Raw genomic sequence first — 27,609 nt, forward strand, 5'->3', positions numbered from 1 at the left:
GTTCAGCTTGTGAAGTATTTCGACCTCCCAGTCTTCTTCAACTTCTCTCAACTCCAACTCTTTGACAACTTTTCAACTTCCCAACTTCTTTTCAAGAACTCGTCCGAGATCTCATCTTCAATTCCCCTCCACGTTTGAATGGTGAGACGGGGTATGAACGTTAAAGTATACTCTGTAAGATAGTCTAGTTGACCGAGCGAAGTGAGGTCTAAAATTCAAGTCGACGGTTTGGCATTTCTCTTAATGTTAAAATGTTTAAATGTTTATATGTTGCGCATTTACGGCGAAACGCGGTAATAGATTTTCATGAAATTTGACAGGTATGTTCCTTTTTAAATTGCGCGTCAACGTATATACAAGGTTTTTGAAAATTTCGCATTTCAAGGATAATATAAAAGGAAAAAGGAGGCTCCTTCATACGCCAATATTAGAGTAAAAATCAGACTATAGAATTATTCATCATAAATCAGCTGACAAGTGATTACACAGATGTGTGGAGAAGCCACTGTATTTCCATAAGGTCTATAGTTTCAATCAGGTACTTGTGGATGAGAATACTGCGTGAGGTCTACTGTTCACAGAACTACTAGTTACACTCACATAAATTTTTGGACGAACGATTTTTTGCCGTCCTTATGAATTCTATTAAATTGAACAGATGATGTCAAACTGATTATGTTTGTCAAGTTCCGTTTAATCTTATAGAATTCAGATGGACAGGAAAAATCGAACGTCCAGCAATCGATGTGTATGTAACTGGCTTAAGTCTAATTACACACACATCGATTTTTGTTCATGCGAATTTTGGCCGTCCTTATAAATACTACTAGATTATTGAATGGCACTTGGCCAACACATGATGTGATATGTTTGTCAAATTATGCTAAATCTAATAGAGTTTATGGGGACGACAATAAATCATACTTCCAAAAATCGATGTGGCTAAACTTATGACTATTTCGTACATGTGACCAAATTTATTCGTAAAAATTATTGAATAAAAACTGCTGTAGACATTTTACTGTGAATATTCTTTGTGTAGGAGATATTGAACCCATAAAAGGGGGCGAGTTTGTATCGATTGATTGATTGATTGATTGATTGATTGATTGATTGAGTACTTTATTTATGTAGATTACAATATATACTGTCTTATACACTTATATACAATAGCTTACAATACAGCAAAATTATAGATGAATTTACATGATATAGACTAAGAAAATAATTATTGAACTGTATATTATATGAAAAAGCAATTTGTAATATAATAACCATAGATAATAATTATATTGTTATGCATCTACATAAATTGGCGGAGCTTTGGACATATCAATGTTCATTCTTCGGAAAGAATATTAAAAATATCTTCCCCACTAACTCTCTACCAAACCTATCGATTAGAGGATCGTACGTTTAAACTGAAACTGATCAAAAAAAGTTTGGAAGTTGGACACTTTATAATGAATCCAAACACAGCTTGATTCAATCCTATAAAGATGTTCAAAATCAAGGTTATACTTAGGCTATATCGTGTTTCGATATTTTGAAATACGATTGAACCCAATTCATGAGTGCAGTGTACTTGAGGTTCAATTTCTGTATCTATTAAGGATTTATTGAATGATCCGTTTCATAAAAATGCTCTTAAGGTGCATACAGATTTACGCGCCGCGAACTTGAGCAATTCACTTTTAATCAGCTGATGCCAAGCTTTTTATATCTGTATCTGTCTTACTGTTTCTGTGAAAATACAGATATAATCAGCTGATCAAAAGTGAATTGCTCATGTTCGCGGCGCGTAAATCTGTACACACCTTTACATTCATCCAATCCATTCCATGTGATTTGAACATTTTGAGTTAACTGTTTAAGGACATTGAAATACTGGAGATAATATCATTATCAAATGAAAAATTGGATAATAGATTCATGAGAAATAATAAAAATCAGAAAGAATTGGAAACTGATATAGATGCACCAAGAAAATGAGAATAACCTCAATCACCCCTTTATGCGGTTAAAGACAGATTACGCATTAAACCGCACGTTTTTCGCTGCTTGAATTGCGTGGCCTGATAAACATTGAGAATACTTTCAGGAGGGTGAAAAACGCTATTAAGGGTTAACGGGGTAATTTGATAGGTGTTACATTTGTTTACAGTCGCAGGAGTGAGAAGAAACTCGAAAAACAGAAGAGAAGGAGGGAAAGAAGAGGTTGAAGTAGAAGAAGAAGAAGAAGAAAAAAAAGACGAAGGACGATGAGGAAGAGAGAGAAGAGAGAGAAGAGGAGGAGTAGGTGGTGAGGGAGAGCAGGAGAAGAAGAATGTGATAAGGAGGAGAAGGGTGAGGTGGAAGAGAAGGCTAAAAAAGATAAGGAAGGGGGAGAGGAAGAAAAAAGGGATGAAAAACAAGTAATGGGGAAAGAGAAGGGAATTAGATATTCCAGGAATCTTTCTCGAGAAAATAAGGACAGAAAATGGGATGGAAGGAGAAGAAAAGCCGAGAAAAGTTGACTGTCTTTTCCGGGCGTTACTTTTTTATTAGGTTTTCTTTAGAAAAGACACACGTACCGTAGAGTGTATTTGAAGGAAGTTTCGGGATTTTCCGGAGATAGCACCATCCTTGTCAAACAACAGTGGATTTGCTACTTCTGTCTCCTTCTTTGCAACGAAGAAGGAAGCAATCGATATCTTCCGCTACCCTTACGAAAATTTGAGGTCGAATTGTTCTCAGTCTCTTATTTTGTGTTTCCCTTTTTCGTCTCCCCCTGTTTTTGTGGGGCGGGTGAAGGGTGTGAAGTATCAACCCCTTTTTGATACGCCCCTTCCTCACTACAAGCACGCGCACACACACATACACACTCACTCCCTTTCACATCCCTCAGGAGACAAAATAAAAGGGAAGCGAAACACTTCAAGGGAGTCAGTATATGTGAGGGAGTGTATTCTCTGTTTTCTATCTCATTGTTTCGTTTCTTTTTCGCTTGATACTCTCAAAAACAGTATTCGTATCCTTTACTACAAACTATTTCCTTCTCTATTAGAATTCTCGTGCATTTCTCCCAAACCCAGAGTGTATTCTCTCTCATTATCTGTTTCATTTCCACTTGGAACTCTCAAAAACAGCATTCTTATCCTCTAGTACAAACTATTTCCTTCTCTATTCAAATTTGGTGCACTTCTCCCAAAATCGACATGATGGTTTGAAAATTCCTCTCTATGAGAACTTATGTATTAACTGCAGAAGTAGTTTATCCAAATCTTTTCAATTTCGCCTCAATTTTTTCTCAAATACCTTTCATAGCTCAGTAATTTAGTTTTTACTGACTCATTTTTTCATGTTCACAATTCTTATTTTATTACAACTCTTATTATATTATATATCACAACTCCATATTGTTATATTTAGGTTTCCAATCCTGATACAGTACTATACAATCGAGTTTAATAATTAAATACTGCAAATCGCCCCGGAGACTTCTGCTACTGCAAATATTGACAACAAGGTTAACAGCTAGATGGAAATTCGATGAGCGCTACTATTCAAAAATTATTTGTCAACTCGGGAACCGAACCCGGTACCTCCTAATTGCTCCAAGAAGCTACCAAATGCTATCTTGCTTCACATCATAATCTTAATTTTAACTCATATTTTCAGGAAGTAAAAAGCGAAAGAGGGAGCATATAGAAAAGATAACTTATTTTCTATATGAAATACTTATTTTTAATATGATAAAGATATTATTTTGTATCTGATAAAAGCAACACCTTACATTACGTGAGACTCACGTCATTAATTCAGCATCTGATTAACATCGGTTTGTTTTCCTTTTCTATTACACAGAGCTCTAGATAGCTCTATCCTTTTCTAACACCGCACTGTTGTCAAATCGTTTGTAGGCCATGAAATACTGTACCAGAACATTTGAAATTTATACTAGAAAATCTATTATTTAATATAATAGAGGGAAGAATCGACTTATACATGTAGAGGACAGGAAATTCACGAATGACTCATCATAACGTCTGAACTACTGGACTGATTAACTTGAAATTTTGGATATGGATCGTTAATTAAACGAGGATGGTTATAGGCCTATTTTGAATTCTTCAAGATTTCAGTAGGACATGTTTTCAGTTTGTCAGGTTTATAATTAGACCCTTAGATTCTTAATTTACCGAGGATGGTTATAGGCCTATTTTAAATTCTTCAAGATTTCAGTAGGACATGTTTTCAGTTTGTCTAGTTTTTAATTGGACCCTTAGATTCTTAATTTACCGAGGATGGCTATAAGCCTATTTTAAATTCTTCAAGCTTCCCGTAGGACAAGTTTTCAGTTTGTCAAGTACTTAATTGGACCCTTGCGGGGCACGGGTTACTTGCTAGTCTTTATTATATTGAAGTTGCAAATGACAGTGAATTCACAGCCTGATTGTCTCAGAAAACCCACCTCAAAATCAGTTAGAGTTCAAAATCATGAAATATATTGGAACAAAATGAATCCAAATCACCAACATAGTAATACAGAAAACTAAACTAGCAGTTAACTTAAATCTCCGATAAAACCCCTGCAACTAAAACAATTCCAAACCAATGTCTTGGCAAATCTGGCGTTTAGCCGTCTTTATTCTAAGACACCCAACAGCTATTCGCCAATTCTAAGCTGAAACTAAGCTTTTTATTGGCTATTGGTTGGTTGGAAAAGGTGGGGAGAAGCAGCAAGGGGTATGTACCCCCCAACCTATAAAAGCCCCCATGCGGAAAAGCAACCAGTTTTATTACATTTCGATACACCGAGCGCGATAAGGGTGGATTTTAGAGGGGTGAAAGTCGATGTACAGTGAAAGAGAGTAAGAGAAAGATGGAGTGTGAATGAGAGAGGGAGAAAGAGCGAGTTCTTTGTCCTTTATTCATGTGAGTTACAAGTTATAAGAAGGAGAGAGAAATGCACAGAGAGAGAATGAGTGAGTGAGGGTGAGGGAGAAAACGAGAGTGAGAGAAAGAGTAAGATTGACGTGAAAGTGATAAGAATGCTAAAAGAAAGAAGGGTGAAAAGACAATTCGATAACAGTGAGATCTTCTCGCTAGTTGTTTTTATCGGGATGGAAGATTGAAAGATGCTGAAAAAGGGATCACTTATGAACAAAGAATAGAGTCGGAGTTGACAGGGGTGGATAATAGAGGGTTGAAAGAGTGACTGAAAGAAGATAACTTTTATCTCACTTTCGTATTCTTACATTTTTCTAACACAATCCCTCTATGTCCTCCTATTCTTCTCCCCTCTTCTCACTCTCTCTTACACTCACTCTCTCTCTCACACTCACTCTAAATTGTTAATATTACCCAATCAATTTCTGAAATTTTAATTAAATCCCACCCTATAACATTTGTTTATTTCGTCTAATTTAATTTATTAATGCAATATTGTATTTACTATCATTCTATATTTCATTTATTCATCCCATAATTCTGAGATTCGAATCAACTAGTTTTTAACTTATAAAGTTGAGTTTCTTATTTGAACATTACTTCGAGTTATAATTCCCAACAGCTCTAATAATTCATCACAACCCGGTCGTATGTTAATGGGAAGGATATTTTATATCTTTCTAAAATAATTGACAATTATTTGTTGAAACATTGCCGATTTATGAAGTTACATCACATTATTATAATATCGTTATTCGAATTGCATTTCTATATTAATTTATTCTCATTGATCAATTATTTATACTTTGTGAAATTCGTTGAATAACTAGCATTATCGTCATTTAATGAACATTAGTGCATAAGCCAGTAAATATTGTAGCATACATAAATGAAGAAATCTAATTTGATCTAATCTAATCTAATCTCTTCTCTCTTCTGTCGCGTCTAATTTTAGGGAGAATCACGTTATAAAGGCAGTAGAAATGATAGGACGACAGAGTTGCCAAGTTTCTGTTACCGTACAAAAAATAAAGATAAATGCAAAACCGTCGACTTGAATCTTAGACCTCACTCCTCTCGGTCAATAATATCTTTTCAACTCAAATTGGTTCAATGTTTTTAATATTAGTGTCAGATAATAGATCAAAAATTGCTCTCTTCTAGCTCACTTCATTTTTTTCTTCTTTTTCTTCTTCTCCTTCTTCTTTTCTCTTTTCTCCACCTCCTACTTCTCCACCACTTCCTTCATATTCTTCTTCTCCTCCTCTTTCTACTAGTAGTTCTGTGAACAGTAGACCTCACGCAGTTTTCTCATCCACATAATCTGGTGTCACCTGTTCACCGACATCTCCAGACATCTGTGTAATGCATGCAATGAATAATCCACTTGTCAGCAGATTATTTATGAATAATTCTATAGTCTGATTAATCCTATCTTCAAAGTAGATGATATCGGAGTATGGAGGAAATTCCTTTTCCTTTCATATTACCCTTGAAATGCAAAATTTAAAAAAAAACTTTGTGAATACATCGACGCGCTGTTAAAGAATGAATACTCCTGCCAAATCTCATAGAATTCTATGTGCGCGCTTGGCCGTAAATACGTTATATACATACAGACAGACGAAAGAAAATCCGAGATGAAACATAGATAGACCTCACTTCGTTCGGTCAATAACATCTCTTCCATCTTTCCTTTTAGATTCATCCTCCTTTTCGCTCCCCCAACATGCACAAGCAAGCTATCGTTTGCCTCTTCAAGTGGTCTCATAATATTCTAATAAAAAAGGTCCGAGGGATGTCACAAGTGTAAACACTTGACAATGTCCGTTTATAAACAAACGAACGCTAAAGGCCGGTGATTTCCTTATGTAAACATCACGTCTTTTTGACGTAACGTTCCCTGGCAACCTGTCATTATTATGAACCATTTCAGGTCTTCCGGGATTCTCCACAATATTTCTGTATTTTTCCTTCACATTTCAACTACTGTCTTTCACAATTTTTCCTTCTCTATCAATTCAATTGAACGAACGTAGCGAGTTCCTACTGATTACTAGAGCACAGAATAAATCGATCTTATAAGTTTTCTCTGGCGTGGTAAATTTTGGGTTTTTGAGTTTATTACTTCCATGATTGAAGGTGGATTCGCACCAACAGCAACAGTGAAAATATAATTCTCATAAGTTCTTATGGGATAATTCATACTCACTCGGCCGGGCTGAGTGTGAACAGTCCAATAAGAACTCGTGGGAATTATATTTTCACTGTCACTTGTGTGCAAATCTAGCTTTCATCAATTATCTTATCTAAAAATGTCGATTAAATTGAATTTTTGAATAGTGATTTGTGTTTCCATGGCTCTCAATTTTAGGAATTTAGTCGACATTTTCAATCAATGATGATTTGAGTGTTAATTTTTGTTCTTTATTCAGTTTATCAACCGTTGAAATTTAATATTCTTCGTTAATGTTGTTTTTAAGTGGAAATGGGTTGAGTTCCAGCAAATTGGAATTTAATAATAAACCCATTTATTTTACAATGTTACCTAAATTTGGGAGAGGAATAGTAGAAGGTTATTTTCAGTTATTCTTCCCCTATCTGTGTGTTTTTTTTTTTTGTTATGGGAAGAATGAATTCGAAAGAATATTAATAGTTAACAATAATTTCTTCAATAAGTTCTAGTAAACAATCACAGCTTCTCACAGGCAATTAGTCAATTCTCACTTATACATCTTACTACATCAATCAATATCTAACAGTTATTATAAATAGTTAACATGGAATTGAAAGTAGGTTTCTAGTGTGAATCATCTTATTAGGTACACCAAGATGTATTTGATAATATTCTATTCTAGTCACGAACAAATTTCAACTAATGACATTTGGAAACCACATATGTGCTCATAGACATTGGATTGTCTCCTATAATTACTATATCGACTCAAACTCAGCAACTAGAGTTCACTGTTATAAATCAAATTTTTCAAAGATTTTTCATTGTTGTTTTTAAATTCTCGAGACTCATATTGAATTGCAATGAAGCTGGAGTTCATTTAACCTAGAGTTTAGCTAAAGTTAAGCTAGAGTTAGCTGGAGTAAACCTAATTGATCATAGTTCAATATTCATACTCTCTACACAAACATCGATTTTTATTCGTACGATATTTTGCCCTCCTAATGAATTCTATTAGATTAAATAGATGATTTCAAACAGATGATGTTTGTCAAGTTCCATTTAATCTGATAGATTTCATAAGGAAAGCCAAGTATCGTACGAAAAAAAATCGATGTGTGTGCGAGGCTTGAGGTCATTTCATAGTCCAACAAAACTTCAATGAAAATTTAAATGAACCAACGTTAGTAGACAGACGACTGTCTACTAACTTTGGAAATGAACTATCTCAAATTATAAGAGCGAAACCATATTAGGCGTTTCTTCAGCTGTTTCCAGACAAGTCGGCAGGGCATGAAGCTTGGGTTGTTGTTCGGTAATCTTCTGCCCTGCCGACTCCACTGAAAACACCAGAAAAACCCCCTCATTTGGTCTCACCCCAATAATTGAATTACAATATCTAGGATTGAATATAGTCATAGAGAAACAATAGCATAAGTAGATATCCCATAGTATAGGGCGTTTATGTCGCAACTTTTACTGTTATCGCAAGCCAATTACTGTTGATTATTGCCGATTTTTACTGTTTTGTTGGGGTGAGAGTGTTTGAACGGCACAATATGAGAGACTACCAGTGTCATAAAGCTTCACGGGAAAGAATTACATGAACTATCGGCTTGAGATAACAGTAAAAGTTGTGACATAAACGCCCTATACCATGGGATATCTACTTATGCTATTGTTTCTCTATGATATAATATTTGAAAACCATACACTTTTTATGTGATTTTCACTCTTTAGTTCATTTCCAATCTAATTAAAATTTGATCGAATCCAAATTGAACAATATATAAAATTCACCCCAATAGTTGAATTACATTATCTAGAATTGAATATAATATATCTAACAATACACTTCTCATGTGATCTTCACTCTTCAATTCAAATCAAATCCAATTTAAATTGAATCAAATCCAAATAAAACAACTCTTCATTGAAAAGGCTGAAAAAGTATCACAAAATCATCTCATCTAACCGATTAAATTGGAATTTCATCCCAAGTCTGCCAGGTCTCACCTTGTCAACTCATCATATCATAATCCTCTATTTATTTTATTCATTAACTGCCCCTATACAAAGTACAGTATAATACAAGATCTTATTAATACAATCCCACCTCCGATAATCCCCTACTAATGACAATTACTGGAGCGAGAATGTACATTTTATTGACTTTTTCACATTTGTAACCGGATTTTCAATCTTGTTAACGCCCTAATAAACAACTTGTTAAGTTTTTCAACGTTTCTTATCAATAAGAAGACCAGTTTCATGTGTGTAATAAAGTGTCTCCAAGCACTCGACAATCGCTGAGATCTGTCATCCTCTGAAAACGTCAACCAGTTTACACCAAACCAGTTTTTTTCTGAAATTATTTGTTTTTGAAAGATGTCTCTCGAAAAAATTGATGGTTTTACTCGTACTTTATTCAACTGGTACCTACATGTTGACTTGTTGGTTTTTGTGACACTTTTATTAACTGGTTCATGTTAACGGGTTGTGTTTTTGGTAATGTTATTCAACTGGTTCGTGTTGAAGTGTTGGTTTTTTGGTAATTTTATTCAACTGGTTTATGTTAACGTGTTTTTGATTGGAGTATGTTCTTTTGTTACTCCTGTTTTATTATTTCTCTCATTGGAATTATTCCTTGAACCGTTTTCCTGGAATGTTACTTTCTTATGATATAACGTAGGTCTATAATCAAGTACTTGATATACTGTAAAATTTTCACTTGTTCAGTCTAAATTCTTAGTAACTCTGGCAATTCCAACTCGTGAAAATTCAGCTATGAGGACCTATTGGGTACTTCTTTCTGTTGCAAATGTATGGAGCTATTGAAGCTTCCACAGTAGTTTTTAACTTAATCTGTCTCTAAACTTTGCTTGCAGCATATTATAATAGTATGACTCTCATTGTAACAACCATATTTTCCAAGTTGGAAAAGCCTCTAGATCAAAAAGAAAAGGAATAATGGATGCTAGAATAAAGAAGAAGAAGAAGAAGAAGAAGAAGAAGAAGAAGAAGAAGAAGAGAAACGAAGAAAGGTTTAAAGACAAGATAGTACAAACACTGTTATCTCAAGCAGATAGACAACGACGATTGACATAGTCTACAAATACAAACTGAGCTCTAATTGCTAAATCAACAAACACCGCCCTTAAAACGGTATCTTTAAAGGTTCTGAGCATGCGCAGTGCAACGCGTGCGTGCGTCCCCAATGTAAACTAGTGTTGTCGGCTGTGGACCAATGAGATCATCCAAAATAACAAGACAAGGATAAACAGAAGAGGGAAGGAAATATAACCGAGTGACATGCCGAAAGGATGTTCGTATTGAACTAAAGTGAGAGAATAACAATGGTGGTGTATGTTTACTTGTTTCAAAGACCGTTTAAGAGCTCTGTTTAGTTGAGACGTCTGGTAAAATTTGACGGTAAATTAGGTTTATATTATGTAGAAATCTCTATAATGATTGGTTTTTCAAGGGTGTTATGTCTACTTGTTTGTTAATTGATAGTAGGGCAATTCTGGACTAGACCTCTTGCTTTCGCCCTGTCATATCTATAGATTATGCTTTTAAATTGTGTTGATGAATAAATATTAATAGATAAATAAATTCAATGATCGTTGAATAGTTCCATTTTTGTTAAGTCTCTGGTAGAATTTATTCATTCATTTATTGGTAGACAATAGATACAATGCAGGTAAAAACAACGTTTTTTGTAATTTGACGGTAAATTAGGTGCATTTTATGGAGAAGGTCTTTTAATAATTGGTATGTTACGTTCACTTGTTTTTAAGATAAGTAAGCTGTTCCAGCTATATGATGCCCTTATCAAGTGATTCAAGTGAATTTTTAATATATACAAAAGTAGCCTTAAAGAAAAAAGACAAGCATTTGATTCTATGTAAAATTACCGCTTTCGTGAAAACGTCAGCTACTATTAAATCAATAAATTGAATGAAAAAGACTAAGAAATTGTCAAAAGCCACAGATTAATTGATACTTAGAAAGACCGGTTTCGGTTATTACACCATTGTCAATCTCTGATAAACTATAAAAAAATATCAATGAATGATTATTGGTCACCAACATTATATTTCAAACAATCTTAAAAACGTCAACTGAACAAAACATTATCACTTGAAGGAACAGATGAGCATACCAATGTTATTGAAGAATACCTTCCGATTAAAAACCTTATTTGGTTGGAAGGCAAGAAGAATTCAACATTGTAATTCCTAGACGAGTCTTGTTAGAAACAGTGTACAACATTTTTCTGCCTTTACTGGTGGATATAGCTTGAGAGTAAATTTTTTCTCGATAAATTACAAGTCTTGGGAATTTCGACGGTATTTATCGAGACGATGTTTTGAAAATGTGAGGGAATGTGTTACTAGAATTTTTTTTCTAAAGGACAAGTCCAAATTTATACACTTTTTATTTATTTCACACGACATGCAGTCAAATAACAGTCATATTTAACAGTCATGCAGTCATATTTGAAATACATAAAAAAGTGTGTTAATACATCGCAGCTAGGAATGGACCAAGAAACTATTATATCCAAATCTATGTAGACAGTGTTAGACATGATACATCATTATAGCAACGTTTATCACACGAATTTGCAATAAATTTCTTACAAAATTTGATTGTGAATGTTCTTCGAAATTATTCAAAACTAGAATTTTTCAATTGTTGATAATAATACCGACTGGTTCATGTCTGGTGTCAGAGTTTTCAGATCGTACCTGATCAATTTCAGGGGCTCTGACATTACTCAAATACTGCTTTTAGGCAGCCACACACACACACACACACACACACACACACACACACACACACACACACACATAAGATACATCAATATGCAATATGCAATATTATAGTACTGTGATGTGTACATTCGAAACAAGGGTTTTACTACCAATTATATTGGTGTGTATTTCTGAGACCATCTCATAAAAGTCTATACACACGATAGATGGGTTTTCATGTGGTCAGATTCAATTTAGACACTAACAGCTTTTGAAATACCTGTTAATCGTATATTTCTCAACTGCATTTTGATAAACTATGACTTACCACAGACGTGATTTCATTATGGTGTGGATATTGGTAACAGCCAATTACCTAGAGAAAGAAAAGATATTTGAATGAATTAGAAATGAATTTCTCCACACAAAAATGTACAATCAATATCGACAAAAACTAGACTGTCAACTGAATCCACCATGAGAAATTTGGGTTGAAAAAATGTGGGTTAAATTTTTAATTATATTGAAGCTCTTCCACCTCCATCCTTTCTCATCTCTTTCTCAATAATTCCTCATTATCTTAAAGTTTTTGTCTTCTTTTCTTCTTCTTCTTCTACTTCTGCTTCTTCTTCTCCATCATCTTCTTCTTCTTCTTCCCTCTCTTCCTCCTCCTCCTCCTCCTACTCGTTCTCCTTCATCTTCTTCTTCATCTTCTTCATCTTCTTCTTCTCTTCTTCTTCTTCTTCTTCTTCTTCTTCTTCTTCTTCTTCTTCTTCTTCTTCTTCTTCTTCTTCTTCTTCTTCTTCTTCTCTCTTCTTCTTCTTCTTCTTCTTCTTCTTCTTCTTCTTCTTCTTCTTCTTCTTCTTCTCTTCTTCTTCTTCTTCTTCTTCTTCTTCTTCTTCTTCTTCTTCTTCTCTTCTTCTTCTTCTTCTTCTCTTCTTCTTCTTCTCTTCTTCTTCTTCTTCTTCTTCTTCTTCTTCTTCTTCTTCTTCTTCTTCTTCTTCTTTTCTTCTTCTTCGCCAGTTCCTCCTCCTACTTGTCCTCCTCCCCCTCCTCTTCACCTCCCAATCCTCCTCCACCTCCTCATCCTCCACCTCCTCCTCCTCCCACACCCATTTCCTTTGTTCCTATTAGTCTTGCCCTAATCGCTTGACGTCCTCCCATCCAATTAGGAAACGGTAGCCTGGCGCCTAGTCTAGTTAGCCTACTGTCAGAAAAGTGACACCAGCCAGTCTAGCCTAGACCTGTCATAATTTTGTCGCCTACCCTAACTAGGATTATATAGTGAGAAAGTGAAATTCACTGCATTCTGACAGTATCCCTCATAAATTACATCAATTCTTCACACTTAATCAATACTGTCAGTAAAAAGTGAACCTTAATTTAGCAAGTTTCCCTCCACACTGTCACTATTCCTCCTAAATCACATAAATACACCCCACTCATCTAATAGTGACAGCTATAAGTGAATCTTAAAATAGCAAGATTCACTTTATTCTGTCAGGATTTCCCATAAATAACAACAATAAACGTACATTTGACCAATACTGACAATTCTTAGTAAATCTTACTGTAGCTGGACTCACCCCTACTGTCAGTATTTCTCATGAAAACACCAATCAACTTCCATTCAACAAATGTTGTCAATTTGAAGTGAACCTCACTGACAGTATAGCATTTAAACATATTGACGATTTTGCAGACTTAGAGGAGTCTGTGTTCAGACTTGGTGGCTCCTTAAACTATTCAAAATATGCCAGACATACTTTCCACATGTGTGAAAGCTGTGGTTCTAATCTTGTGATTAATTATAAGCTTCTGAGAGTTTAATGGGTCATTAAATTGAACCAATTGAAATAATTATTTATTATTTGAATGTATGAATTAAGGGCTACTTTCTTGTATTTATAGAATAGAATTATAGTACCCTTAAAAATTAACGTTAACTTTAAAGTTACGTTACAATTTGTATTATTGTTTTATTAATTTTAAAGAGTACTATAATTCTATCCTATTTATTATTATTTATTTACATAAATACATTCATGGAGACAACACGTTAAACCCTTTATGTCCCCTGGAAACATTGCAATATCTCCATTCAAAAATTAGATTTAAAATAAATAACTAGCTAAGAATAGAACAAGGGAAAAATAGAATAAGGACAAAATTAAATAACAAAAAGAGCGTCCTAATAATAGAAATATGGGTTTTGATAAAAACCCAATCTTGAGATTATATCTGAATCTACTTTCAAATTCTAACCTTATCTTGGACTTTGTCACCTATAAATTTGGAAGAAAAATAGCACAAGGGCTATCTTATCATTTTATCTTCCAATGTTATTACATTAGTGTCATTTACATTGTAAATAAATAGATAAAAAATAAAGAGAAAAAAAGAGAGGTGGAAGAATATGTTGTATATAACATTTATGTATGTATCATATATATCACAACATAATGTATGTTATGATTAATTATGTGCTAAATTCACACTATGAACAGCACGTATTGTGGAATTTCTCCATATAAGGGTAAATGAAAACGATATTGTCAGTTTCACATAATTTCCTTCAGCCAAACTTAAGTTTCAATGCATTGAAAGTTTGGCTAAATTTTGTGGAACTGACAATATCGTTTCCATTTCACCTTAATTATGTGCTTCCAAAATTTTAATGGGTTCATTAAATTGAATCGATGGGAATATGTTATGTGATTATAGTGGTAGAGGCTAGAGTAGTTTCCTATAGTGGATCAAGTTAGAGATTGATAACGTGAACGAAATATTAGAGAAAATAAATTAAATGAGATTAAATTTGGGATACATAGTTGACAATTTTCCATCTTTATCGATTTTATTGTATTTCTATAGTTTGAGTCTCAATGAATCTGGAGAAATTTTGTTCCCAGTCACAAAATAAAACCATAGAGAAACAATAGCGTAAGTAGATATCCCATGGTATAGGGAATTTATGTCGCAACTTTTACTGTTATCTCAAGCCGATTACTGTCGATTATTGTCGATTTTTACTGTTTTGTTGGGGTGAGAGTGTATGAACGGCACAATTTGAGAGACTACCAGCGTCACACAGCTGCATAGGAAAGAACTACATGAACTATCGGCTTGGGATAACAGTAAAAGTTGCGACATAAACGCCCTACACCATGGGATATCTACTTATGCTATCATTTTCTCTATGATAAAACGTAAAATATTCATTAAGTATCAGTACTTGACAAGCAATGTTTTGTCGGTATTTCATTCTCAATTTATTTCCACAGAGCATTCCTTTGTCTAGCAATTGTTACCCACAGGAATTCCAATCTAATTTATCTCACAGCCGTAATTTACTTAGATCTCTTTCAACTCATCATTTTGTTTCTTGTCTTACAATGTTTATCCTTCTTCCCCACCTCAATTCCCCCCTCATTCAAATCCCTTTTCTCTCCTTATTCCCCTTTCTATTCTCCACTATTTTCCTTCTCTCTCCTCCGATCCATCTCATTGCTCTCCCTTTTCACTCCTCCTTATTCCTCTCCTTCTCCTTATTCACCATCATTTCCCTTCTCCCTCCTCCATTTCCCCTTATTCTTGTTCTTCTTCCCCCATCCTTATTCCTCATCTTCTCCCCATTCTTCATTTCCTTCCTCACCGTTATCTCCTTTCTTTTTTCAACAAATGCTTCCTCTTCTTCACCTCTTCCCTCTCACTTTCCTCTCTATTTTTATCTCATTCTACCTCTCATGTCAGTAAGGCACGGCTTTAATTCAAGTTGACGACAGTATTATACGACGATTATACCCTTGATTTCCCCCAATGCGCGCGCTTATTTTGAAAAGTCAACGATTTGAGAAAGATTTAGGGCCAACAAATTCGTCCCCGAGGAATGCGGGCGATTTGAAAATAAATTTCGGAAATAAATCTTACTGGATGAGAGGATCAGGAGGAGAGAGAGCGAAAGAGGACAGAGTTTGAGAGAGAATGCACATAGGTAAGAAAGAAGAGGATGGTGGGGGAAGGGAAGAAGGAAGATTTGAAAGAATTTCAAAGAGAAGTGAAGGAGAAGAAAGAAGACTGGAAAGAGATTGAAAGAGGAGGGAAGGAGGAGAATGATAGGGAGAGGAGAAGAAAGAGAAGGAAAGAGGAGAGAGTTTAAGAGAGAATGCACAACGGTTGTAGGAGTGACGAAGAGGAGGGGAGGACAAGGAAGAATAGAAAGAGGTTGACAGAGGAGAAAAAGAGAAGACGGAAGACTGGAAAGAGATTGAAAGACGAGAATGATAGGGAGAAAAATAGAAGAAGAAGTAAAACAAAGAGTGGGAGAGGAGACAAAATGGGAGAAAGTGTTTGAAAGAGAATGCTCATAGGTAGGACAGAGAATAAGAGAAGAAGAAGGAGGAGGAAGGCTGGAAGAAGTAAGAGGAAGAATAGAAGAAGAAGAAATATTAGAAAAAGGAGAAGGAGATGAGAGATAAATATTGTTATAACAAAGAATAGGAGTGGTGAAAGTGACAACAATGGATGAATCCATGAAACAAAAACTAATAATTTCGATAAACTCTGGGAACATACCCAATATCATGACCACCAGTAGGCCTGGAAAAGATTCGAATTTTTTTCAAGAAGATGCTGAGAGTGTCACATTTGTCACTCACAAGAGAGAGCAAGAGAGTGAGAGAGGGGGTGGTTGAGGGTGAGACAGAGAGAGAAAGAAAGAGAAATAGAACAAAGTACGAGGGTAGGAGTGAATAAGAATTGTGTGAGAAAGAAAGAAAGAAATGTCCTATAGACCGAATATAATTGGGCGTGATGCTAGATGTGTGTGTGTGTGTGTGTGGTGTGTGTGTGTGTGTGGTGTGTGTGTGTGTGTGTGTGTGTGTGTTTATATTTATAAACTGTGGCTGGCACTTTTCAAACATAAATTTCGAGCAGGGAGCAAACTTGGTTTAGTCGTCTTCAGTATAATTTATGGCCATTCAAAAATTATTTCTTTCGTAATCCAAACCCTCAAAGTCCTCATAGTTGTTAGGGTCTCTCTGCGCTGATGAGATATTATAGGGCTTGACGCCTGGCGCCAAACTACTGCTTATTCTCCAACTTCTTCTTCTTCTTCTCCCTCTTCTCCTTCTCCCCATCCTCCTCCTTCTTCTTCTTCTTCTTCTTCTTCTTCTTCTTCTTCTTCTTCTTCTTCTTCTTCTTCCTGTTCGCAACTACCCGTCATTCTTATTCATACAATTTCAAACTTCAACATATTCTACCTTAACATCTGAGAAAAAATTAAAAATATCAATATTTTGTTGATTTGAAAAATGTAAGCAAATTATCAAATCCTTCCCATACTCCTCAGATTTGATTTATATCAAATCTGTACTAAATCTTTTCTTGTTTATCAAATCTTCGTATTTCTTTTTTATCAAATCAATTCCTCTCTTGAATTCGGCTTATTTAAGTGATGCTGTTGAACTTGAAACTGAAAAAAACAATATATTTATGTAGGGTCAGTTTCTTTCTACCTATAGTGAGGTCCACGTTATAATGGCAGTGGAGAAAGATAGGAGAACAACGTTGCCGATCCTCTGTCTTGTCAATGCCTTCTATAGACGGTAGCTGATACAGGTTTATTGATGTAATATTAACTGTTCATTCTCGTTTTAAATAATCAATTATATTTTATTAAACAACAAATTATATTTTTTTCAATGATTTCATAATTAAGATTAAATATTTTGTAAATTAATTATTAATTCTACATTGTTGAAAGACGATCTGGCAACAGAGCAAAGCGAGAAAGAGATAGCGCTATCCGCTTTGTTGAATAATTGACAAGGACACTGCCATTAGAACGGAACCTTACTATAGCAGGTAATCCGTACCCAGCAAGGGACTTTTTAATTACTTGACAAACTGAAAACTTGACCTACTGAAATCTTGAAGAAATAAAAATAGACCTATAACTATCCTCGGTCAATTGTGAATCTATAAGCAAAATATCAAGTTAATCAGTTGAGTAGTTGAGACGTGATAATGCGTCATTCGTGAATCACCTATCCCGTGCTTGTATAAGCCAGTTCTTTCTCTTATTATATTATAGATTTTCTATGTTATTTTTCTGCGATTTTCTAATATTGTATATCATTTTCATATTTTTTTTTGCTGGTATCTGTTTTTCTATGTTATTTTTATGTAAAATTGGTGTTGTACCGTTGGAAGTTGAATAAATAAATAAATAAATAGATAGTCTGCCTCCATTGACAAACATTTAGCGTAGACTATTTCATAAACACACTAACTTTCTCTGAATGCTCTAGCTGTATTGTTTGTTGTTTACTCATTAAATTATTATCCTCTTTGAAAATTTAAACAGATATTCAACTGTTAAATCCAGATATCAAGAAAAGGAGGAATGAGTGGAAAGATAAATAGGAGATGAAGTAGATTGATTGATTGAGTACTTTATTTATGTAGATTACAATATATACTGGCTTATACACTTATGTACAATAGCTTACAATACAGCAAAATTATAGATGAATTTACATAATATAAACTAAGAAAATAATTATTGAACTGTATATGATATGAAAAAAAGAATTTGTAATAACTAAAGATAATATTGTTATGCATCTACATAAATTGGTGGAGCTTTGGACATAGACTATCAATGTCCATTCTTCGGAAAGAATATTCAAAATATCCTTCCCACTAACTCTCTACCAAATAATAGTAGAGAGAGAGCAGGAGCAAAAAGAAGAGAGAAGTGGTAGAAAAACAAAAGAACAAACAATAAAGTTTCCCAAATAAAAATGATGTGTTCAAATGTTCAAACAATAAATTTTTGAAACATTGAACAGAGAAAACATCTTATAAGAGAATCAATAACAGAACAGTAAAGAGTAAAACACTATATGGAACAAAGACAAAGAAGAGAATCAAAGTTTAAAAATAACACCATAGAATAAAATAAGTCTATCAGTTCTTCTCTGATAATTTTTCATCATGGTAGTTCCATGACAAATTAGGTTCATCCCAGCAATAACCTCACATTGAGGGAGAAATTACTACTGCATAATGAATATTACATACAATGCATGCATAATTATAATTCAACTGACAACCAGACAATAGGCTTGCATTTCTCTATATATACAGCTATTTACCCTGAGATATATATACATATTGGATTCGAATTGTGCACGGAAATACATGTATAAGATAGGAATAACGCAGGTGGATATAGAGGTATACGAATTAATCGGAAACTTATGAATACATATATATTAAATACGGGTTGTGCAGTGATATTCATGGATAAGATAGGAATATTGCAGGTGGATATAGAGGTATACAAATTAATCGGGAACTTATACAGAGTGTTTCTTAATTATGGTAAAATAATTCAATACGTGATAGTAGAGGTAGAAATAAGAAAAAAGTTATAATAAACATATATCCATAAACGCTTCATTAGCGAGCTATACAGAGTGAAAGATTTCGCCCGGAATTCAGTTCCTCTGGTGAAATACACCGATGCTGAATTGTTTGGGGACTAGTTTTTGAAAAACTTATGCTGGATTCATATATGGAAAAATATCTGAAGAATTGAATAAAACTAGTCTGGAGGCTGTAGTGTGAGTAGTTTTCGAGAAAAAAGTTGAAATATGCAACAAATCTAAATAGAAATACACAGACTTCTACGTTTGATGCCCAATAACTTTCTTTAATGACCAGTAAACAAATGATTTTTCGCAATAAAAATTGTAGAGAATTTAATTCTGAAGAGAATTATGTAAGCTGTGTAAACTAAATGTGAATAAAATGTATTCTTATGTAGTACATTACACCACAAAAATTTGCTGTTTTATGAGGAGAGAACTAATAACTCATAGGTTGTAGCTGATTGCAAATAAACCTGTATAGCTCGCTAATGGATCGTTTATGGATATATGTTTATAAGAACTTTTTTTCTAATTTTTACCTCTACTATCACTTATTAAATTATTTTACCACTAGTAGTTCTGTGAACAGTAGACCTCACGCAGTATTCTCATCCACAAAAACCTGATAGAAACTATATACCTTATGGAAATACAGCAATAGACTGGCTTCTCCACACATCTGTGTAATCACTTGTCAGCTGATTTATGATGAATAATTCTATAGTCTGATTTTTCTCTAATATTGGCGTATGAAGGAGGCTCCCTTTTCCTTTATATAATCCTTGAAATGCAGAATTTCCAAAAATCTTGTATATACGTCGACGCACAATTAAAAAAGGAACATACCTGTCAAATTTCATGAAAATCTATTACCGGGTTTCGCCGTAAATGCGCAACATATAAACATTTAAACATTAAGAGAAATGCCAATCCGTCGACTTGAATCTTAGACCTCACTTCGCTCGGTCAATTATTAAGAATCGCCCTGTATATACATATATATTAAATACGGATTGTGCACGGAAATACATGTATAAGATAGGAATAACGCAGGTGGATATAGAGGTATACGAATGATTCAGAAACTTATGAACACATATATATTCAACACGGGTTGTGCAGTGATATTCATGGATAAGATAGGAATAATGCATGTACATATAGGTATAAATCCTTTGTTATTGGGATCATACACAGATTGCAATTCTAATTACCTTGCGTGTGATGAATTGTTATCCTGAATTTGAACAAAGCAATGTTCCAAGAGCAAGTTCTGACGAGCGTCTGACTCAATTTTAGTGCAATTTAACTGGATTTGTGCATGAATTTAAGTTTAATTGCTGCTGCAGTGTAGTTGAAGGTTATGTCTGTATTGAATTGCAGTCTGATTGTCTTCTAACATGGAAGCTATGAGGATATGAGATGACATTCGTTCGGAAATTGCAGGTCTGATTATTCACGATTATTGAAGGTTGTCTGTTTTTTGAAACTAAAAGGATGAAGTGTTGAGAAATAACAAAACTATTTACTGATAATTTATATTCATAAATATTAATTTATAATGAGGTTTGTAGAAGATAATATATTATTATTTTAGGATTAATAATAGGAGGGATACTATGGTCTCTGAAATCGTTAGGGCTACATAATCAATAACGATTCTTTTCGATGGAAATGGAAATTTATATGGAAATATTTTAAAATCGTTATTGTTAATTGAGTAGGTTCCTTTATTGAAAATGGAGTCTGTAAACTAATTGAATCAGTTAAGTTGACTGAAATTGTTAAGTTTTTTGAGTTTATTGAATGTATTAAATTTATTGGATTTACTGAACGTGTTGAATTTATTTAAGTTACTGAGTTATTTGAATGTGTTGAATCTATTTAATTTATTGATTAGAGATTACCTTGTACCTTCTAATGTGAGCTTGTTGAATGTAGCAATTCATAGTAATATTGTTTATTGATTGTAATGTGGGTACTTGCATTGTTCGTGGTTGTATGTGAATTTATAATTGGCTCTTGTGCTCTTGTTATTAGTTATATCTATTGCCAAACATTTTGTTCATGTGGTTAAATCTAGTTATTGTTAGAATTTGTTATACTCAACTTATTTGTATGGTTATACTTTGTACAAATAAAATTATTCATTATCATTAATTTTGGATATGAAATTCATTGTGGTTTTATTTTTCAGTAAGGTGAAAGTTCGGGGAATATTTTTGGAAGTACTTGTGTTCAGAAATAATAACATGTTAATTCCCGATTCAAAGTGGCTTCTTTTGAAAACAAAAATGGCGGATTATGTGAAAATTCAGTCATATTTTTGTAGTTGAAACAATATTATGTTCCAGGCTACATACAAGAAGTATTCTAGCAGAACTTTTCTTCAATTTGGAATCATAAAAACATTCCAAATGGAAATAGAAAAGGTTTTTGAAGAGTGGTGTGTAAAATTAAGGCTTTTCCCGTTCTCTCCAAGGGAAAATATCCTTTGATTGAAGATAAAATGAGGCTCAAGTTAATAATAGAGAAGCTCATTGAAAAATAATATTTCAATAATCATTCCAAATAATACTGAGGATCTAATAAAACTACATACATTATATCATAATATCCAATATATTATCCTATTATATTAGGTGAGCAATTTCTGTATATATTTTGATATTTGTTTTTTAAATATGGTTATTCAGTCTATATTTATTTATGTCCAACGGATCTCGAAAACGATTTTCACGAAATTTGGAACATAGTAGGTTTATGATATAAAAATATCGATTGCACTAGGTCTCATCCCTGGGAAAACTCGCTGAACGACATTAAAAGGATAATTCATCCTTGGAAAAACAGCTGAGACTTTTGCCGTCTGTGGATAATAGAAAAGTGAGTGAGACGCACTCGGTCTGTGGAAAATCGAAATATCTCATCCTCGAAATTCATAAGCTGATGTATAGCCAGCTGTAAAATATAAACACGATCAATTTGAAGAATTGTTTTCTGTTTATCAATAAATAAAAATAACGAGCGAAGCTCTGTGCCCCGATATTCTTATATTATAAGAGCTGACGGTTGAGAAGAATAGGGTTTTCGAAGGCACGCAATTTAAAACCTGAAAAATTTGAATCATAATATACTACTATGAAGAGATTCTTAAGAGAGGAGATTCTAGAGTTCGAAGAGAAGAGAAGAATTGAGTAGATGAGATTCTACTATAAGAGATTCTTGAGAATATCACGTTAACTCCATAAAATCCCATCCAACAATAATTTAAGAAGACAAATAATGAATTTCAGCACAATATAAAATAATAAAAAAATTGATATAAAATAATAATATCTACAAAACTAGTAAACCTACTGGTTACCACATACTAGAACTATATACGAAGTTCAGAAATCAGCTAACTAGTAGTACAAGCTGTTAATATGAGTGTTAAAAAACATTGTCATGATTTGGATAAGCAGAAGAAAGTTAAACAGACCTTCTGTTTCGAGTTCATACTTGTCGCTTCAGTAAAAATCATTGTTTGCGCAGCAACAAAGATGTGAAATCTCAAAATTGAAAAATCATGTTCTAAAGTATGGCATTCTGTGGGTTAATTAAACTTGAAATCTATTTGAAATTTGAAATTACTAATATTTAGAACTGTTACTATTGCAGTTTTCGAACTATTACATCCTTCATCAACAAAATATAGCAGAATTTTTACAAAACTACAGTGAAAAACTTAATCTAATAATCTTGATAAACTTTAAATCTATCTGAAATTTGGAACTACTGGATTCAAGATATTATAATCTCGATACTATAGCCTATCACCTTGGGCTTATAATATTCAATTGAACACTCACCAACAATTATTGTGGTTCTGAAAACATTATAGGCCCACTATTTATAAAAAAGTTTTAAAAATACTAAAAAAGTATCTATAAAAATAGTAGGTTATAGATTATTGAACTGTTCCTTGGAGAAATAGAGTTTGAATGGACTCTTGAAAAAGGTTATCTTATGAACTAATCTTTATTGAGAAAGACCCTCATCAATTCCTAGAGGCAACAAGATCAATATCTTTATTATCCCTCCAGGTTTTTGATCCTTTTTCCACAGTAGGTAGTTTTGTTGACTCAGTTGTGTTTTGTTTAGTTCTACAGGTGAATGAGAGATACTTAGAGATGAGGTTGTAATAGTATTGGTTGAATTTCTTTATACTTTGAAGATTGTAGTGTTAACAGTTAACACTATCGATTTTCTACTAAATCAACCAAGAGTTATGAAATCGAAATATGTTTCCAAGATTCCAAAAAACCTTTAAATCTTCAGTTAGTATCCTATCAGATGAAGTATAGTATAGTATTGGTTGAATTTCTTTATACTTTGAATATTGTGATGTAAACACTATCGATTTTCTACTACTAAAATAACCAAGAGTGTTATCAAATCGAAATGTGTATCCAAGATTCCAAAAATCCTTTAAATCTTCATTTATTATCCTATCGGATGATTATTTTAGATTTGAAATAGTGTAAATGTTAATTATTAGGCATTTGCAACTTTGCAATAAACTATAGATCTGAAATACTTTGTAGAATGAATTTATAAGTTTCTTTGGTGAATTAAGAGTTCTTTAGTGAATGAAAAGAGAGTAACATTATAAAAACTTCTCTAGACCAAGTTTAGAAATCAATAGTTGGAGCCTAAAGCACGCTTGTAAGTTTGTCTATCAAACTTTTAACCGTTGTGAAATGATGGCATCGCACTTTAGTTTGTTTAGTTCATTTATTCAGTTGAAAAACGTCATTTAGCCACTGTTAAATTTACTAGAAATATGTGCAACTATAGAAGTGAGAGAAGTTGAATAAGTGTTTCACGGTATGAATAGTGTAAAAACATACAGGAGTTTAGAATGAAAAAAATAGGTTTACGATATAGTGTGAAAACAATATGAGGAGATTTTCAGTCTACTCTGAATTTCAGAGTCGTTCAGAATTTTAAATTCAAGAATTTAGGATGAACTAGTTGAATGAGTGATAGACGCTGTGGTGTGAAGTCAATGTAAGAGTTTTATGATTTTCCTCAGTTATCATTGAATAATATTCTGGTCATTAATACAAGAATAGATAAAAATTTAGTCTTCTATGTCGTTTTCTTTATGACACAGGTATTGATATTACTTTTCAAATGTATACTGTGGCTGTAATGCAATAATTAATAACATTATTACGAGTGTAATAGCAAGGTGGAAGAGAGATCTCCACCAAATACGTAATATATAAAAAAATAGAGGACTAATATAATATCAGTGGATATTTTTATTTTTATTTGAATAAAGTGGATTTTTGACAACATTTCAAGTCTCTTCAAAATATCGGTGGGTGTTATTGAGAACAGTGTTAAACAGTAATACTAAACAATTTGTTCACCGATTGCCTTTATGATCATATTATTATCAACAAGTTAATAAATTTAAAATATTAATAAAACTAATAATGAATTTACAAACAAAACATTGTATAGGGCTTCCCGCTTGGCAGTCTGTGTCGCTCAAAATTATAAATAAACTGTCATTAATTTTTGGGGACGGGAAGCTGAAACAATATCATATTATCTAAAAACCTTACTTTGAATCACTGGTAGTGATTGAATTTTTATAGGTGAATAAGTTACTAAGAATATTATATTAATTCATTTGAATATCCAATGAAAGCTATATAAATAGAGCTATATAAATAGAGTAAGAGAAGATGGGAAGAGAAGAGAGGAAAAATTGAAACCAAGTGTTCCGAGAGTACAATGGAAACAATAGCTGTATTCAATAAATGCTTTTGCTGACTGAGCAGAATTGTCCGGTACGCTTTTAATTCACGGCGCAGGGTAGGCTACCTCAACGCATAGAAGTGTTTAGATTAACATTTTTTGCATACTTAGTTCCTACTTGACATGGTTAAAACAGTACAGGATGGTTCTTCTCGAATAAATCTAAAATTTTCCAATTATTTATACGGAATCTTTTGGAATGAATAGTACTATCTTCACCAAGTCATAATGACTTTATTGTTGAACTTATCTATATTGTAGCTTCGATTATTGTTGATAACAGAATAGAAGAATACTTCAATAAATTAATTTTAAATTAATATTTAATAATGAAATAAAAAGACTAAGAAATTGTCAAAAACAATTCTTTCTAATTGCTATAATTACTCTATTTCTAATTACTTTATTTTAAATGAATAATAACCACAATATCAACTTCTCAACTACCCAAAAAGTGAATGTGATATACTCATCTTCAATAATCTTCTGAACTATTGAATTCATACAGATTTAATGAAAATTGAATGAAATATTCTTGAGTAGGTACTGAGAATTCATTGAAGAAGCAGAAAAATAATTAATTTCAAATAATTAATAAAACTCCATTGATCTTTTATGATGATAGTATAATAAAGATCGTAAATGGAAGTACAGTATCTACATTTTCTGTTAGCATTATGATATCCAGGATTGTCCACAGCTAAAGACAAAAACGGAAAATAAAAGTGATTCATCCCTGAAATCACGTACTATTGAACCGTTCGACTATGGGCTATTGTTCCTATTATATTGAACTTTACATTAATCTATTGTGTGAATTTCATTTTTCATATCTACTAGACCGAGTCCTATACACTAGTATCCTTCAATTTGTATTTAATAAACATTATTTATTAATTTTTGTTCGAGCAATTCCCAGATTTTAGGAAATAGTCTGTTCTTGCATAGGCTATTATTTATTTTTTGTTTCATCAGTATTTCTTTCATCTGTTGTTGAAATACTAGCTACGGAGAAAGGTGGAATTGTTAACCTCATTTTCATACAAATCATTAGACGATGAAATGTTTTGGTTTTTAATTTCGACAACTTGACTTCTTAGTTTTTCAGTGGAAATACTCTTTATTGTAGTTAAATGCTACACAGGGTGATGGATAGTGTATGAAGTGGAAAATGAGGTAAAGTGACGTAGGCTACAGTATTTCACAGTAGAATCTTGAACAGTAAACATGGTTCGTCATGCCAATTTTATTACTTAAATTCAATTAATTATAAACGCATCGATTTTTTAATCTGTACAGTAGACCTAGGCTACTTATTTGTGTTAAATTAGGTATTCTATCAATTCAATAGTGTTTTGATTGTAGTTACTGTCTTAATAGATGAAACGTTCCACCTGTGTTTATATGCATTACATTGAAATTTATATTACCTAAACTAATAGATTTTTCTAGTATATTATGTTTTCATTAATGGAAAATAGGAGAAACTTAAGCGATCGGATAACAGGGCTTTCAATGAGTGCTATTGTTTTCGAAAATTTAAAAATAAAAATACTATTTGAAAATGAATACTATTCGAAATTTGAAAATTAGAATACTGTGGCTAACAAAGATCAAATATAAGAGAAGATAAAGTGAATGTAGATGAAAAATTATCTAACAGAATTCATAATCCAAGCCGTTTAGAATAAAGAAATCTATCACAAAGTTTTCGAAAATTAAAGGTTTCACAAAGTTTTCACCGGATCGGAATGAATTATAATAGTCTCGAGAACATACATTAGAATGAGGGTATGGGGATGAGGCCTATTGAGAACCTAACCGGAGAATGAGTAATCAGTAATACTGTAAACCACTCTCAAGCCTGGTTTTTATAAACTAACCTTTGTTTTAAATTATCGCCTATCATAATAAATAACTGTGTGAACAGTAAGTAGAGTGACGTAAAACAATCTTAAATCGGAGATTTCGATTCCTGAACTAAACTAGAATAAATTGTAGATATAGGAGAATGGAACTTGAACTACATAGAAACCGAATATAACACGGATATTTAGAGAAGTACAATAAAATGATCTCTGAATACTTATTTTTCCCGAAATATCACAGAGAAAGTTTAAGATCTATGGAAGTGGCAGGTTCTCGAACTGGGGGAGACGCACCAGAGTTTATAGAATAAAAACTAGTCTGTATATTTATAATCTGAACATGAATAATATAGAGGAATACAATCACAGAACAGTGGATTTCTTGTATTCATTTTCATCCGTGAGAGCCTAATACTTCAACACAAAGTCAAATCAATCAAATCAAATTTTATTCACTGGAAATTCATACAAAATATTACTTCAAGTTTACTCCAAGATGGAACCTGAACTACATAGAAACCGAATATAATACGAATATTTGAAGAAGTACAATAAAATTCTCTCTCAATTCTTATTCATCCCGAAATATCACTGTGAAAACTAAGTTCTATCAAGGT

The 27,609-nt window shown here is 33.1% G+C and overlaps 1 protein-coding gene across 2 annotated transcripts in view; it reads right to left on the minus strand.

The window, feature by feature from the left end:
* LOC111049858 (homeobox protein araucan) overlaps positions 1-27,609 on the minus strand; it is a 194,130-nt gene that overhangs the window by 107,240 nt on the left and 59,281 nt on the right. The window lies entirely within an intron of this gene.

The sequence above is a fragment of the Nilaparvata lugens genome, chromosome 6 (assembly GCF_014356525.2).
Source record: "Nilaparvata lugens isolate BPH chromosome 6, ASM1435652v1, whole genome shotgun sequence".
Taxonomy (NCBI): Eukaryota; Metazoa; Arthropoda; class Insecta; order Hemiptera; family Delphacidae; genus Nilaparvata; species Nilaparvata lugens.